Genomic DNA, 13450 nt, shown 5'->3' with positions numbered 1-13450 from the left:
AGGTGGGGAATCAGACCTACCCAGATTATCTTGGATAATCTCTCTTAAAGTCAGCTGCTGTGGATTTTAGCCGTATCCACAAAATACTTTCACAGCAGCACCTAGATTAGTGTTTGATTGAATAAGTGGGACTGAGTTGACACATCAAAAAATCATCACAGAATGAAATTAAGTTAACAAGTTTCATGCATACTGCTCATTTGTTCCTCATCAATGACCAGGGTATCAGGTCATTAGCTCTATTGTGTAAATAGCTGATTGTTTTTCCTTAGTGGGGTGAATGTCCAATATGAAAATACCATGTTGAAGAGTATATATACATATCAAACATATGTAAATATTTAACTTTTTCCATCTTAGAAGACAAACCTGAAACTTAGTAACACTCAGTTTACCTTGAATTTGTTTTTGATATTTAGTATTGACTCAAAAAGTTAGTCCAAATTACATTCACAAAGCACACGCCCCATCCTTATTGTCAAATATTCAACAGTTCAGAAATCTTCTTCTCTTTCACCTGTCAACTAGCCCTTTCTTCATATTAGCCAATATTTCTTTTCTCTATATGAACATGTAAACTCTATTCCCTTTGGCAGATTTTATTCACTAATGAATTATTAAATCGATATAGAAAAATTAGAATTTTATCAAAAAATACAGGGTATACTACAGAGTTCATGGAGTGATAAAAGATATTTCTCATCACTCAAGGCAGATATGTTTCTGTTCTTTAAGCTCATCTGGACTATTTATGATGTAAGTGAAATTATGCAAAAGTCAAAGTGAAAAAAAATACGGAGTAAGTTCTTTGGATTTCCTTAAGAATGGAGAGGAGCGGGGGAAGGAAATAGCTTTTTATTATGTATTATTATTTGGAGGAGTTGGTAGAAAGAGATCTTGGTTGTAAAAACTGCCAGAAATAATAATTCCTAGAGTTTGGTGTAAGTTACTTAAACCACGGACAAAAGGCAGGAATAGTAGTGGAAAAAACATAGGAAGTTAAGTGGTAGGTATTGTAGAAAACATGTGACCTCTGGAAGTGATATGGAGTATCATTGGTCTTTGCTTTACCTCATTCTATTTCTGTATCTGCCATGTGGAATTTCTTGCCCAGAAGTTCTCAGTGGTTATGACCCTTTTGGGGAGATTGTTTTTCTCATTCTTACTGGATATGCATGACTGTTATGGAATTGTGTTTTTTTAAGATACAAAACCCTATATAGTAGGCATGGTAATTTTACACCATTTTGGGGAGAGCCTGCTTATTTTTTTCTCTGAAAGGTTTTGAGGAGTATTCTTTTCACCGGTATCCATTAAGACTGAGGCACACTCCTAAATAATTTTTTCTTATGATAAATGTAATTACTTTTAATTACTTTCTAGACCAATAATTTATAAATGTGGAGTACTTGCTGTAGTAAATATAGCACTTATGTCTCTGATGTAGAGGGGCTACAAGTCTTAATTTTAATAGAATTTATTATATGTTTTGAAGAATATTATTTCAAACATTAATACTTATTTCCATTTGTATAGATTTGGTCAGAGAATAGCCTATGAATTAGAATTTATGTGGACTTATGTACAACAATCGTTGTATGTATTTTTCAAAAGCCCGTAGTGATAATATACATAAGAAAGGATATCTACTATATGTCTTTATAGTAGAACCAAGATAATTAATGCAGAAAAAAATAACCCAGTGACACATTTATCTTCATTCTCCTGAAGTGTGAGTCATGAGTCATGATTTATGCAGCCTTTCTGTTGATTCTAAATCTCTTCCCAAGTAAATAGCTTAAATAACTGGTTGCTATAGTATTCTGGATATTTAGCCAGAAAATGTTCTTATATTTTTCTCTGTCAGCTCCAAAAAATTTTAAGGGCACATTGTTTCAGTTCAGTGAGAGTTTTATTTTGTTTTATTCTTTTTGTTTATTTAAAATAAATTGATGTAACTGTATATATTCCCAGAGTATTTTATACATTAAGAATTTGTAACTTGGTTTTGCTATTTTAAAAATATCTCCAAATGTTTTCAGTCATTTGGAACATCTTTCATTTAAACAGACACTTTGACCTAAAGGTTAATAAGTATACAAGAGAGAAAATAAAACATGGACCAAGAGGAATCGAGTGTGGGTAACAGAGTCTCCTTTTTTGGTTTCTCAGCTCTTTCTCCACTTTCGTGTGCATGTTTGTGGGTATGTAGGCTCACGTACATGAGAGCATACCTGCGTGTGTGTGTGTGTGTGTGTGTGTGTGTGTAAGTGTGTGTATCCTGCTCAGGTGGCAACAAGAAACTTGCCTCTAGAATCAAACTGCCTGAACCTGGATCCCAGTTCTCCCACTGCCTAATTGTGTGGCCTGGGGCAACTTGCCTGACGTCTCTGTGCCCATCTCATGAAGTTGTTTTTAGGTTCACTGGGTCAGTACAGCATAAGACACTGTGAACATATCTGGCACAGGTCACTCTCTGCTCAAAGCCTTGCAATGGTTTCAAGTAGCCCAGGTTTTCTCTCACCTTAGGCAATGTGTTCTTGCTGATCCTTTGCCTGGAATACTCTGATAGCTGCTTGGCTAAATCTCTCATCTGCCTCAAGTCAGCCGCTCATCTGTTGCCTTCCCACTGATGCTTACCTAACCACCCTTTTAACCCTGCCTGCGTCCCATCTCTGCTCCCCATTGCACTTCGCCATACTTTTTCTTTTTTTCCTTAGCTTAGCCTTAATCAACCTTTAACCTCAAATCACTTCTTATATCCGTTATTTATTATTGCCACTTCCCTCTAAAAGGCAAGCACTATCAGTACAGCAAGATTTGTTATATCTTAATTACTGGTGTGGTAGTACTCGTAACAGTAATAATAATAGTAATAATTATAATAAGCACAGGGCCTTACACATAGTAGTTTTCTACGATTATTTCTGAAATGAGATAATGTAAGAATTAACAAATCTGTGTTCCACCTGTTTCCAATTTTAAATAGAAAGATGGGTAGTTGCAAGTGTAAGTAGTTCCAAATGACAATTGTGTATATTTATAAAATTAGTAGAATAAAAGTAATTAAACATATCCTTGACTTGGGCTGGTCATGTTATTAAAATACAATTAGTTTCAAAATGATGTACAGTGGAAATTCTTATTATTCCTGGAATTATCCATTTGTAGTATCTATATTAAAATAAGGCGGGGACTCGGATTGTAAATTTCTTAAACGTTCCCCGGGAATACTTGGTTATATCTGGAGTGATAAAGCCTTGATTAATCAAGTCTTCAATTCTCAAAAATGTGAATATATTTAACATAAAAATTAAATTCTCTTTGTCAGTGATGTTTGGAAGGACTTTGCATGAGTAAAGATTAAAGATCTTGCTGGATTATGTAATGTAAAGCATCCTATTTGCATTTATTTAATGTGAATATAAGACTAGTTCCTCCTATTTTTCTGGCTTTTCTTTTTATTTTGAAAATAGTAAAGACCCTTTCTTAAACCAACTGGAAAAATATGAGAAATGTTTTAATAAAATTGATAAAAATCTTTAGTAAGAGTTGAAGTCATCGTTCTTTTCTGTAAATTTGAACTAGAAGATCAGAAGATACTATTTCTTTTTCTAGAAAAAAAGTAGAGAAGAATGCTTTAATTTTCAAACTCAGAAAATTCATTTGATCAGTAGGTATGTTTTGGGCATTCAGGTTATTTCTGCTAATTATACTTTTCCATGTGTTGAGTTTTGACCATAGAGTTCTAGTTAATCTTCCTAAGAATATCTGGTAAATCATTGTAGTGAAAGAAGATTCTAAAACAAAAAATTATTTTTCTTATGTCTTGGTCCAGCTATACATGAAGTGTTAACATGATACTATGTGTAAAAGATGATGATTTTTATTTGCTAAAAGCTTTAAGAAAGAGGGTTTTTTTCTTAAAATGTGGACCTTTTTGCTTAATTTTTATCCAGATGATTAAATAACTTTCCTTCCTGTTACTACATAGTGAATTTTACCAACTCGCAAACAGTGATCACTGAATCACCTGAACAGAGATTTCGTGTTTTATAGAAATAAAACGTGTGAAAAAGAAAAGAAATTAAGTGTAAAAGTAGAAATAGGTAAGAAATCACATAGATCATAGAAGTAAGAAAGGCAGCGACAAAGATATATCTTTCTGAACTACCATAACAGCTATTTTGAGAATTGGGGAGATTAGGATTTCCGCAGCTGATCATTTGCCCTTCTGCTTCTCATTTGTAGGAGAAAATCAAATATGTGTCCACTTGCAATTTATATGAACTATCTCAGAGGACTCGCACGCCAAATAGCAAAATCTATGGACACGTGTTCTTTGAGTGACTTATCTATTCCCTGTGCAGCCCCTTGAAAAGGTTCCCGCGACCCCCGCCACACACGTTGCTCTTGGAACCCTCTTTCCATTGAGGACATTTGCCTGTCTCTTTTCCAGGAAACATCATTTCCTTCTGGGGGATTCACTCAGAAACTGGGACTGCTTACAGCTTTTCAGCCTGGGGTTATAAATCTTGCAAAGTATATTAAGGAAGTTTAATTTAAGATGACAGGAAGGCTCTGGTAATTTAAGCCCTCGTGAACCTGGCTTCAATTAGTTTCTTAACTCAGCTCTGTGTTGTGGCCTATAGTGTGCTCTTCAAAAAAGTCAGTGAATCAATTAAACTTTAAACAAACGAAACACAAAGGACATTTATGAATATTTTTTAAGTGGGACTTTTTCTTTTCTAGAGAGGAATAATTGAAGGGATAGAGAGTTTTTGTTAATTGCCTGATTTAGGAAACCAAGAGAGTGCAATAATAAAAGAGCATGTAATACGCACATACACAGTTTGCTTACGTTGTGCTTTTATTTCACTGTTTAAAAGGCTTGACGACTACTCATACTTCTGTTGTTATAGATGAAGCAGCATCTATACAGTTTTGGTTATTTTAGAGTCAGGCAAATGTGAGTTTAAATTCTGCCTGCCAATTCCCAGTGTTGTGGCATTGAGCAAATGATTTTAACCTGTTCAAACACCAGTGTTCTTACCTCTACTATTGGAATGGAAGTAACTGCCTCATGAAGGCATTGAGAAGTCCTCAGAGAGTGATTCATGTATAAAGTGCCTCCTTAGCACAACACTTGGCATGTAATAGACACTCAACTCAGCTACTGACGCTATACCTTCTCCCCCTTAAATATCGTGTCATATGTATAATAAAATATATTGACCCATGTTAGAAACCTCAAGTCAGCCTCGTCTCTCCCTTCTCACTTTCTGTGATCACTTCTGTCCATTCCACTTCTAACTTGTATTTAAATATGTGAAAGTAATTCAAAGTAATAACATCCTCATTATTAAAAACAACGGCCTGATGCTCAGACCGTCTCATGCCCAGTCTGATAAACCCTTTAGTTATTATTAAAGAGGTAAACACTTTAATTATTTCAGGTATTTCCTTTGGTAGTTACTCCCATATAGCTAAATAAAATACTTCTACACTAGTTTGTATTCATTAATTTGGTCATTCTCTTTTGATTCACACACTCCCCATTTCTCCCATCCTCCATTAATGTGTTCAATACATATTTTTTAAGCACTTAGCATTCTTCAGACACTCTTCTGGGCACTTGAGATACAGCAGAGGACAAAAGAGATTAAAGAATCCTTGCCCTCTTGAAGCTTACATCTACCCTAGTGATGGGAGACAATACAAAATTAAAATATGTATCACTAACTGGACAGCTGATGGTGGAGAAAAACAAACCAGAAAAAAAGATGCTGTGTAGAAGCCATATTCCTGCAAATTTAAATATGGAGCCCTCACTCAAATGACATTGAGCAGAGGAGGTAAGAGAATCAGCAGTGTGGCTATCTTGGGAGAGAGAGTTTCAAGCTGACAGAAGACAAGAGCTGAGACCTTGAGTTAGGAGCTTGTCTGGTTTATTTTAAGAAGAGTAAATAACCCAGTTGGGATGGATCAGAGGGAAGGAGGCAGGAAAAGAGTAGGATTAATTCAGATGAAGAGCAGGGAGACACTAGCATGATGTGACCCTTTTGCCACTGCAAGGACATTGGATTTTATTCCAGGAGAAATGGGAAGCCACCATATTCCATAAAGAGGTGTAAACAGGTATAAAAATCAAGGGGTTACTCTGGCTGCTTTGTTGGAAATAGTTTTTGATGGGGAGAAGGTAAAAACAAGAAGGGAAGAAGGTCATGGAGAAAAGCTTGGAGTCCCATATTGAAAGTGGAGAGGAAGTTAAGTTCAAAATAGGTTTTGAAGGCAGTGTCAGTAGAATTAGCTGACAGATTTGAGGTGGGATTGGTAAACAGAGAGGAGATTCTCATTGGAAAGGCAATTCCATTTACTGCAAAGGGAAAGAATGTGGGAGGGGCAGATTTGGTATGGAGAAAGATATTTACTTATCGACATGTCGATTTTATGATGTCTACTAGGTATATACAAGAGGAAATACGAAGAAGGCAATTGGAATTGCAAGACTGTATTTAAGGGACAGGTGTAGGCCATATATGAAAATTCTATGAATACAAACATATAGAAATTATAAAAACTGTGAGCCTAGATACAATAAAGTCACCAAAAATCTGTATGCAGATGAAGAGAAGATGAGGACTGGGGCCAAGAGCCAGACTGTATTTAGACAATGAGTGATTGCAAGACCTGCTAGAGGAAATTAAAAAAAGGGCAGCCTGTAGAGTCAGAAGAAAACCAGAATTTGTTTGCCTGGAAAGCAAGTGAAGAAAGTAGGCTAAGGAGAAGGAGGAGATTAATAATAATAATTTATATGTAGCCCCAGTCACCATTCTAAGTACTTTATATACTTATTAATTATTCCATTCCTCACAGCAACCCTCTGATATAGCTATTGTAAGTAATCGTAGTTATCAGATTAAAAATGAAACTGGAAATCGAAAGACCAATTAGATTGCACAAAGTTTCATCATTACTGAACTGTATATTTAATCCAGGCGATCTGGCTACAGAGTTTGTGGTTCTAACCATTGCCTACCTACCTGCAGAATGTCAACTGCCTCAAAACTTGCACAAAAGCAGGATGAGCACTGAGATCGGATTCCTGGATTTTTCATTGGAGACTCTGATGAGAGCTATTCAGTGAAGTGGTCACTGTGGTAACTTGATGAGAATCAAGGAGAAATGGACAATCAATAGAAAAGGAGAGAGAGAGGAATTAGAGGTGGTCATTAGTGTGTGGACAGGTCTTCCTAGGATTGCTACTAATGTAGTGAAATTTCACTCTTTTTAGCTCTTTTATTGTTTAACTTTGTAACTTTATATAATGAAGGAACATCTTTGCTTCTCTCTCAACTGTAGAATATCTTTGGGTGTTCTGTATTATAAAATATGGCTATTAACATTTCTATTCAGTTCTCCGCCTCCACTAACAATTTCCATCCTCTGTCATCTGCACTCTTAAAATTAAGGCTCATAAGATTTACATTCTCTTTTGTACAGATTGATTCCAAGATTTTTCAAACCAATGGAGTACTTCTATAATGGGTATTAGAAATATGTTCTGCGGAATCAAAACATATACTGTGATTCTTTCCTTTTCAACAGCTGTCTTGAGTTTCTATTGAAAGTTGATATTTGTTTGAATGCAGCCATTAACTAATAGACAATTTTAAGAATGGTCTAGGGTTGCTCTGTGCTGACAGTGCAGAACCTGCATGGGATTCTCTGTCTCCCTCTTTCTCTGTCCCTCCCCCACTCACCCTGTCTCTGTCTCTCTCAAATAAATAAACTCAAAAAAAAATTGAAATAATGAGCCAATGTTCATTTAATGATGCTTTAGAAGGATGAGTCCAGTTGTATTGAGGAACCCCTCCATGCCAGCATTCCTTTTCTTGGATTATTCAGTTGTTGGTAGTTAAAATTGCTTCTTGTTTGTTTGGAAGGTTAATTAATTGGTTTGTTTATATCCGGCCATAGAGCGGTCATTGATAGTGATTGATGTGGATATTTGATTAATCTCCTTTTTGTAGTCTCTTCATTTTACCTCCAATTTCCTAGTCCAGCTTTCCTCCTTATTCTTCTAGACTGAATCCTCCCTGCATGTGTACACTGGGATGAAGCTTCTCTTCCTATGTATTTTCCATTAACATTACTCCATTTATTTTCAGTTTTTCAAAGTCTGTTGAAGTCTCTTGTCCATTGATGGCTCTTCTATCCTGTTATTCTTGATGTTGTGACCTTAAACCTTCATTATGCGTGCTAATGGCATCACATTAGGGAAAACAATAACAATAACATGAATTTGAGTCTCAGAAGGCATGGACCGAATCATTTCTGGTTCTGATAACTTTCTTTTTTCTTCTTTAAAAAAAAATAAAAATCCATTAACTGAGTCTAAGTCTCCAGATGGATAATAAAAATATTGTAGTTCTACCCTACTTTTTCAAGGGAGTTAGGAGAATATAATATATAAAGTATTAGACTGCCTACTAATTTCGATTTTAACTTAAGACTTGTGTTTTTTGATATAAATGTATAAGTAAAAACAATAGTTAGCCAGTGTTTTATAGTTTGCTCTTAAAACAACCAACAATGTGATTTGTGTATCATTGTATCCTGTGACTCAGGATAACTTGCAATTTATTTCTTCAACATTTTACCATAGGACATTTTCACATCCTTTTTATATATTTTACAAACATTGTCTCCCAAACACTAGATGTTGTTTGGTTCGATTTGATTTTTAGTATGTATGGGGGCACTTCTCAAATAGAGCACTGATAATGTAGACTTAATTATTATACCTCCGGTTATACCATATGAAATTATTTTATATTAATCTGTTTTCCACCAGAGACTGCATTCAACTTACTGACTTAACAATAGAGAATGCAACTGTCATAATAACTATAATAATCATGCCAGTATGACCATTGAATTATTTTCCCATAGTTAGAGCTACATAGAAAACCAAATAGTAATCAGGGGATGACAGGGTGAGCACCGAGTTAGATTTAGGGGACTTGTAAACATTTCTGTAGCTGAGACAGTCTTGCCTATGAGACTTCAACCATTAGTCAAGGGTCCCTCCTTATCATAAAGCACACTGTTAACATTTGCCTCTTCATATTCCATTTCCTGAGCTTCCCCTTCTGACAACCCCCACAGGCTCCCCCTTTCTGACTGACCTCTTAGTCTGAAAAGATGTACAAACACAACCAGCCCTCTTTCCTGCAAGAACTGTCAGGTAGACTCTGGACCAAAGCTCACCATCAGAGATATTTTGAGACCACAGCCACTCCTTCATAACATGAAACTGAATGTATTGATGATTACATTGTTTTGCAATAAATTGAGAATAGTCCAATTATAAGAACTCTAAAAAATTGACTTTTTCCTAGATCTTCAAACTGTGTAAGCATTCAGTTACATAATTATTTTATAAGTATAATAAAGTCATTTTCAGAAACATGTACTAAGAAATAGTTAACATATTTTGTGCTTATTACAACACTTTTTAAGTCTTACAAGTATTAAGTAATTCAGATTTTTCACTAATCAGGGTAGTCTTTACCAAAGTAGTCAGGGTCCTCTGTGTGTGTGTGTGTGTGTGTGTGTGTGTGTGTGTGTGTGTGTGTGTAGTTGCATTAAAATGAACTTTTGGAATGGAGCATTCAATTTATTGTAATACAATTTTACTCCATGCTGAAAATTATAAGTGGCAAAGATCCATGGAGCAAGATAGTGCTTTGAGCTATGTGTAAGTAAAAGCATTGTTGGGAAATTTCATTTATGGTAAGATTGTGAGAGAAATATGAGCCTGGTTTCCTGAGTTGCCCTTTATCCTGAAGTTCTACGTTCCTAAAAAAGCATGAGACTTTGATGTGGTAATATCTTACACAGGCATCTCCCTCTCTAGTTACCGTTTTGAGATCCCACAAAAACAGACCATGCAGGTGGCCTTATTAACTGTCAGTTGAAATTTAAGATAACACAGAGGTTATAATCTATTTACATACCATATGTCACTAATGGGATAAGTTATCACAGTAACCTGTCTCACATATAATCAGGATGATATTTCAGCCACACAGCTACTAAAAAGAAACACATGTGGATGAAAGCTAAGTTTCTGACTCATCTATGGATTAGGCAATAACTGTTTTCAGTGATGTCTCAGCTAAATTGAAGCATAGGGACAGAGTATTTTTATCACATACTCTGATGGTGAGTATAGTTGTTGCAGAATATCTTAAATATTTCTGAAGGAACATATTTGGTTTTTAGGCGCAAAAGATATTTTTACAGAAGTGGTTGAACACCTTCATCTTTCTTAGAGCCAATAGCTTGTCAGTTACCATTTTATAACACTGCACAAGGATCCTATAAAAGGGAAAATCTTTATAATAAAGGAAGAATTTGGTGTAGAGAATTCTTTGAATCTTAATTCTGAATGCATGGGTTTTTATCTACTCTTAGCAATTATAGGATATATAAGGATATATATTTTAATCTATTTCAGTCTTGAAATGTTAGTGGATGTGCTTTCCTATCTTCAAAACTTTTTATTTTGTTGTATCTATTGTTGTCTAAAAATCTTTTAAGACTTTGTTCCCATGGACTTAGTTATAATATATGTTGGGTGACTTCTTCCAGATCTCAAGCTATTTTCAGTGTATTTGGAAGGGAATAATTTCTAACTTTTTAACATGATAACAATAAAAGTACAATTGGAATTTCTAAATTGTCCACTGAAACCCATATCCAGGAAATTTCTTACTTTCTATTTTGTGATTTCTTTGTAGGTCTCCTTGGTCCCTTGGGAATAGTGCCATTAAAAAGACAAATGTGATTTTATGATTAAGTGTGTTTTTCTCTTTCTTTGAGAATCAAAAGCACAAAATGTCTGACTACATAAGGGTTCTGTAGAGGGATTTTTACTCATAATATGTTTATGTGACTATAAGACTTAATGGTAAATAGACGAGAGGAATAAAGGGTGCTTCCAAAGTAATTTTCTCTCAAGTTTCTTAATATAGATGAGGAGTTAAAAGAATGTATGTAGATGAAAAATTGCCTTTATATTCTACCTTACTCTAAAAAACTTAGTTTACTCAATCACTTTTGTATTAAGTACATAAATTTTAACTCTTTTGTGCTTGATTTTTGTTTTAATGAGTACATCACTGTGCAGTTGGGCTTAGTCAAAGAATGCTGTATGGAAATGAAATGAAATATTTTAATGAAAGATGATATTGTTCCTAATGATTCTTCATATGTTACATTAGAGCCCAGTGTTCTTTTTCATTGGTGACTTAAAATTTCAGCTGTGACCTTTTAGCAAACAAAGAGTCAGTCCCCACTGTGTGCCAAGAATTATGTTCGATGTGTGGTTGAGATATGGTGATGATTTTACCATTCAAATTGCTGACAATGTAATAGAAAACCTAGATATTTAAACAGATAGTTCAATCAGGGTTTGCTAACTAATCCAACAGAGTTACTCAGTGACCGCAGTTAGAGGAAAGAGCTCATATGAAGTCACTGATGAATTAAATGCCATTTATATTCAGGAAACTGCAAGTATGTGGACAAGGAAACAGTGTGAATAGAAGTGTGTTCTGAGTATCCATTGCTGTTCAAAAAAATATCCCAAATATAGATGTGCAAAGCAATAACCATTTGATTATACTCATGAATTTTGTGAGCCCAGGAGCCAGACAGGGCACCGTAGAGATGGCTTGTCTCTGTCCCACAGTGTTGAGGACCTCTACAGGGAAGGGTGGAGTGGCTAGGGTGTCACAGACTGCTGGGAGGCAGAACATCTGTTGCTGGAGAACCCACTTCCAAGGTGACTTTTTCACTCAATGTGTCTGGCAGCTTAGTGGGAATAGTGATTACACAAAGCTTCCCCCAGCACGACAGTCGCAAGGACATTGTACTTCTCACATGGTGACCTGTTGGTCAATGGAGTGACAGGCCCACCAAAATTCAAGGAAAGTGTCAGTGGAACAAAGATTTCACCTCTTAATGAAAGGAGCATCAAAGAATTTATTATAGTTCTATGTTTAAATTGCCACAGGGTGTGATGAAAGATAAGACTAGAGAAGCAGGCAGAGGTCAATTTATGGAGGCTTTGGATGTTATGTCTAGGAGTGGGGACTCATTTCTTGAACGTAAAGGACAATTGTCTTGGAGATTTTTTTTTTTAGCAGAGAAAAAATGATGCCATTTATAACTTAGGAACATGACCTTGGTGACAGAGTAAAGATGTGCATTCGGGGGAGGATTGGGAGGGACCCTGCAGCTATAGTGGCAGGAAAATGAACAGTGTAATGTTAATAGACATGAGGTTCTGACTAGGAAATGGACTTGGGGATTGTTTGGAGATAAGGGTGAAATAAAATTATCATCTTTCTTTCTTTCTTTCTTTCTTCCTTTCTTTCTTTATTTCCTTCTGACTCATTGGATAGCGATATATTTCAGTAAGGAAAAAAACAATACAATCATCAAAACAGATGAAGGAAATGGAGAGAAAAAAGTTCAGCCTTGGCCTTCAAGTTGATATTGCAATGGGACCTCTAGATGGCGGTGCCTTATGCGTGGCTCTGGAGCCCAGTAGAGAGGTCAGGGCCAGAGATGCAGGCATGGGAACTTTGTTTAACCATGTTTTATTGATTGAAACAATAGAAGTGGAAGAGATTGCTCAGGGAAAAAGGATAAAGCTGGGGGGAAAAGGGAGCAAACTCAGAGCAAACTTCGGACAACCGCATTTGAGAGACTTCCTTTTGATTGTTTTGCAATACATTTGGAGTTATGGTAGTTTATTTGATATCTTCTTAAAGACAAATTGTTTTTGTTGTTGTTATTGAGGAATGCCTCAACTTTTGAGACATTTTAACCTTGTCTTTCAAATTGTGAAATCTAGAGTACAAATCTTTTTTTTTTTTTTAATGTTTATTTATTTTTGAGAGAGAGAGGGGCAGACTGCAAGCAGAGGGAGTGGCAGAGGGAGTGGGAGGCACAGAGTCAGAAGCAGGCTTCAGGCTCTCAGCTGACAGCCCAGAGCCCGACGTGGGGCTCGAACCCACAAACCGTGAGATCATGACCTGAGCCGAAGTCCGTCGCTTAACTGACTGAGCCACCCAAATGCCCCTAGAGTACAAATCTAAAACAGAACGGTGGTTGAAATATTAAAGTAAATTTACTGTATTTTATAAGCACATCAAAACTGTATTTTCATCTAACCACTATATTACAAACTTAACATTTGTTAAATTCTGTATTTGACACACTTTTTGGATTATGCACAGTGTTGAGAATTATGGGTTCTGAAAGTCTCCCCCTGTGCATGTTACTTTGGGAATGTTGTTTCTTGGATGTCCTTTGGGGACCTACAGGGATTCATAATGTTGAGTTCAGGAAACAAGAAGAGTGAGTAGGATCC

At 35.8% G+C, this 13450-nt stretch overlaps 1 protein-coding gene across 7 annotated transcripts in view; it reads left to right on the top strand.

The window, feature by feature from the left end:
• The window catches only part of NAV3 (neuron navigator 3), a 600880-nt gene that overhangs the window by 372018 nt on the left and 215412 nt on the right, over positions 1 to 13450 (top strand). The gene's annotated exons all lie outside the window — the stretch shown is intronic.

Source organism: Herpailurus yagouaroundi, unplaced genomic scaffold (assembly GCF_014898765.1).
Source record: "Herpailurus yagouaroundi ecotype Mexico unplaced genomic scaffold, PumYag 182, whole genome shotgun sequence".
NCBI classification, from domain to species: domain Eukaryota; kingdom Metazoa; phylum Chordata; class Mammalia; order Carnivora; family Felidae; genus Herpailurus; species Herpailurus yagouaroundi.
Note: the sequence above shows the minus strand (reverse complement) of the source record. Positions and strands in the feature narration are given on the sequence as shown.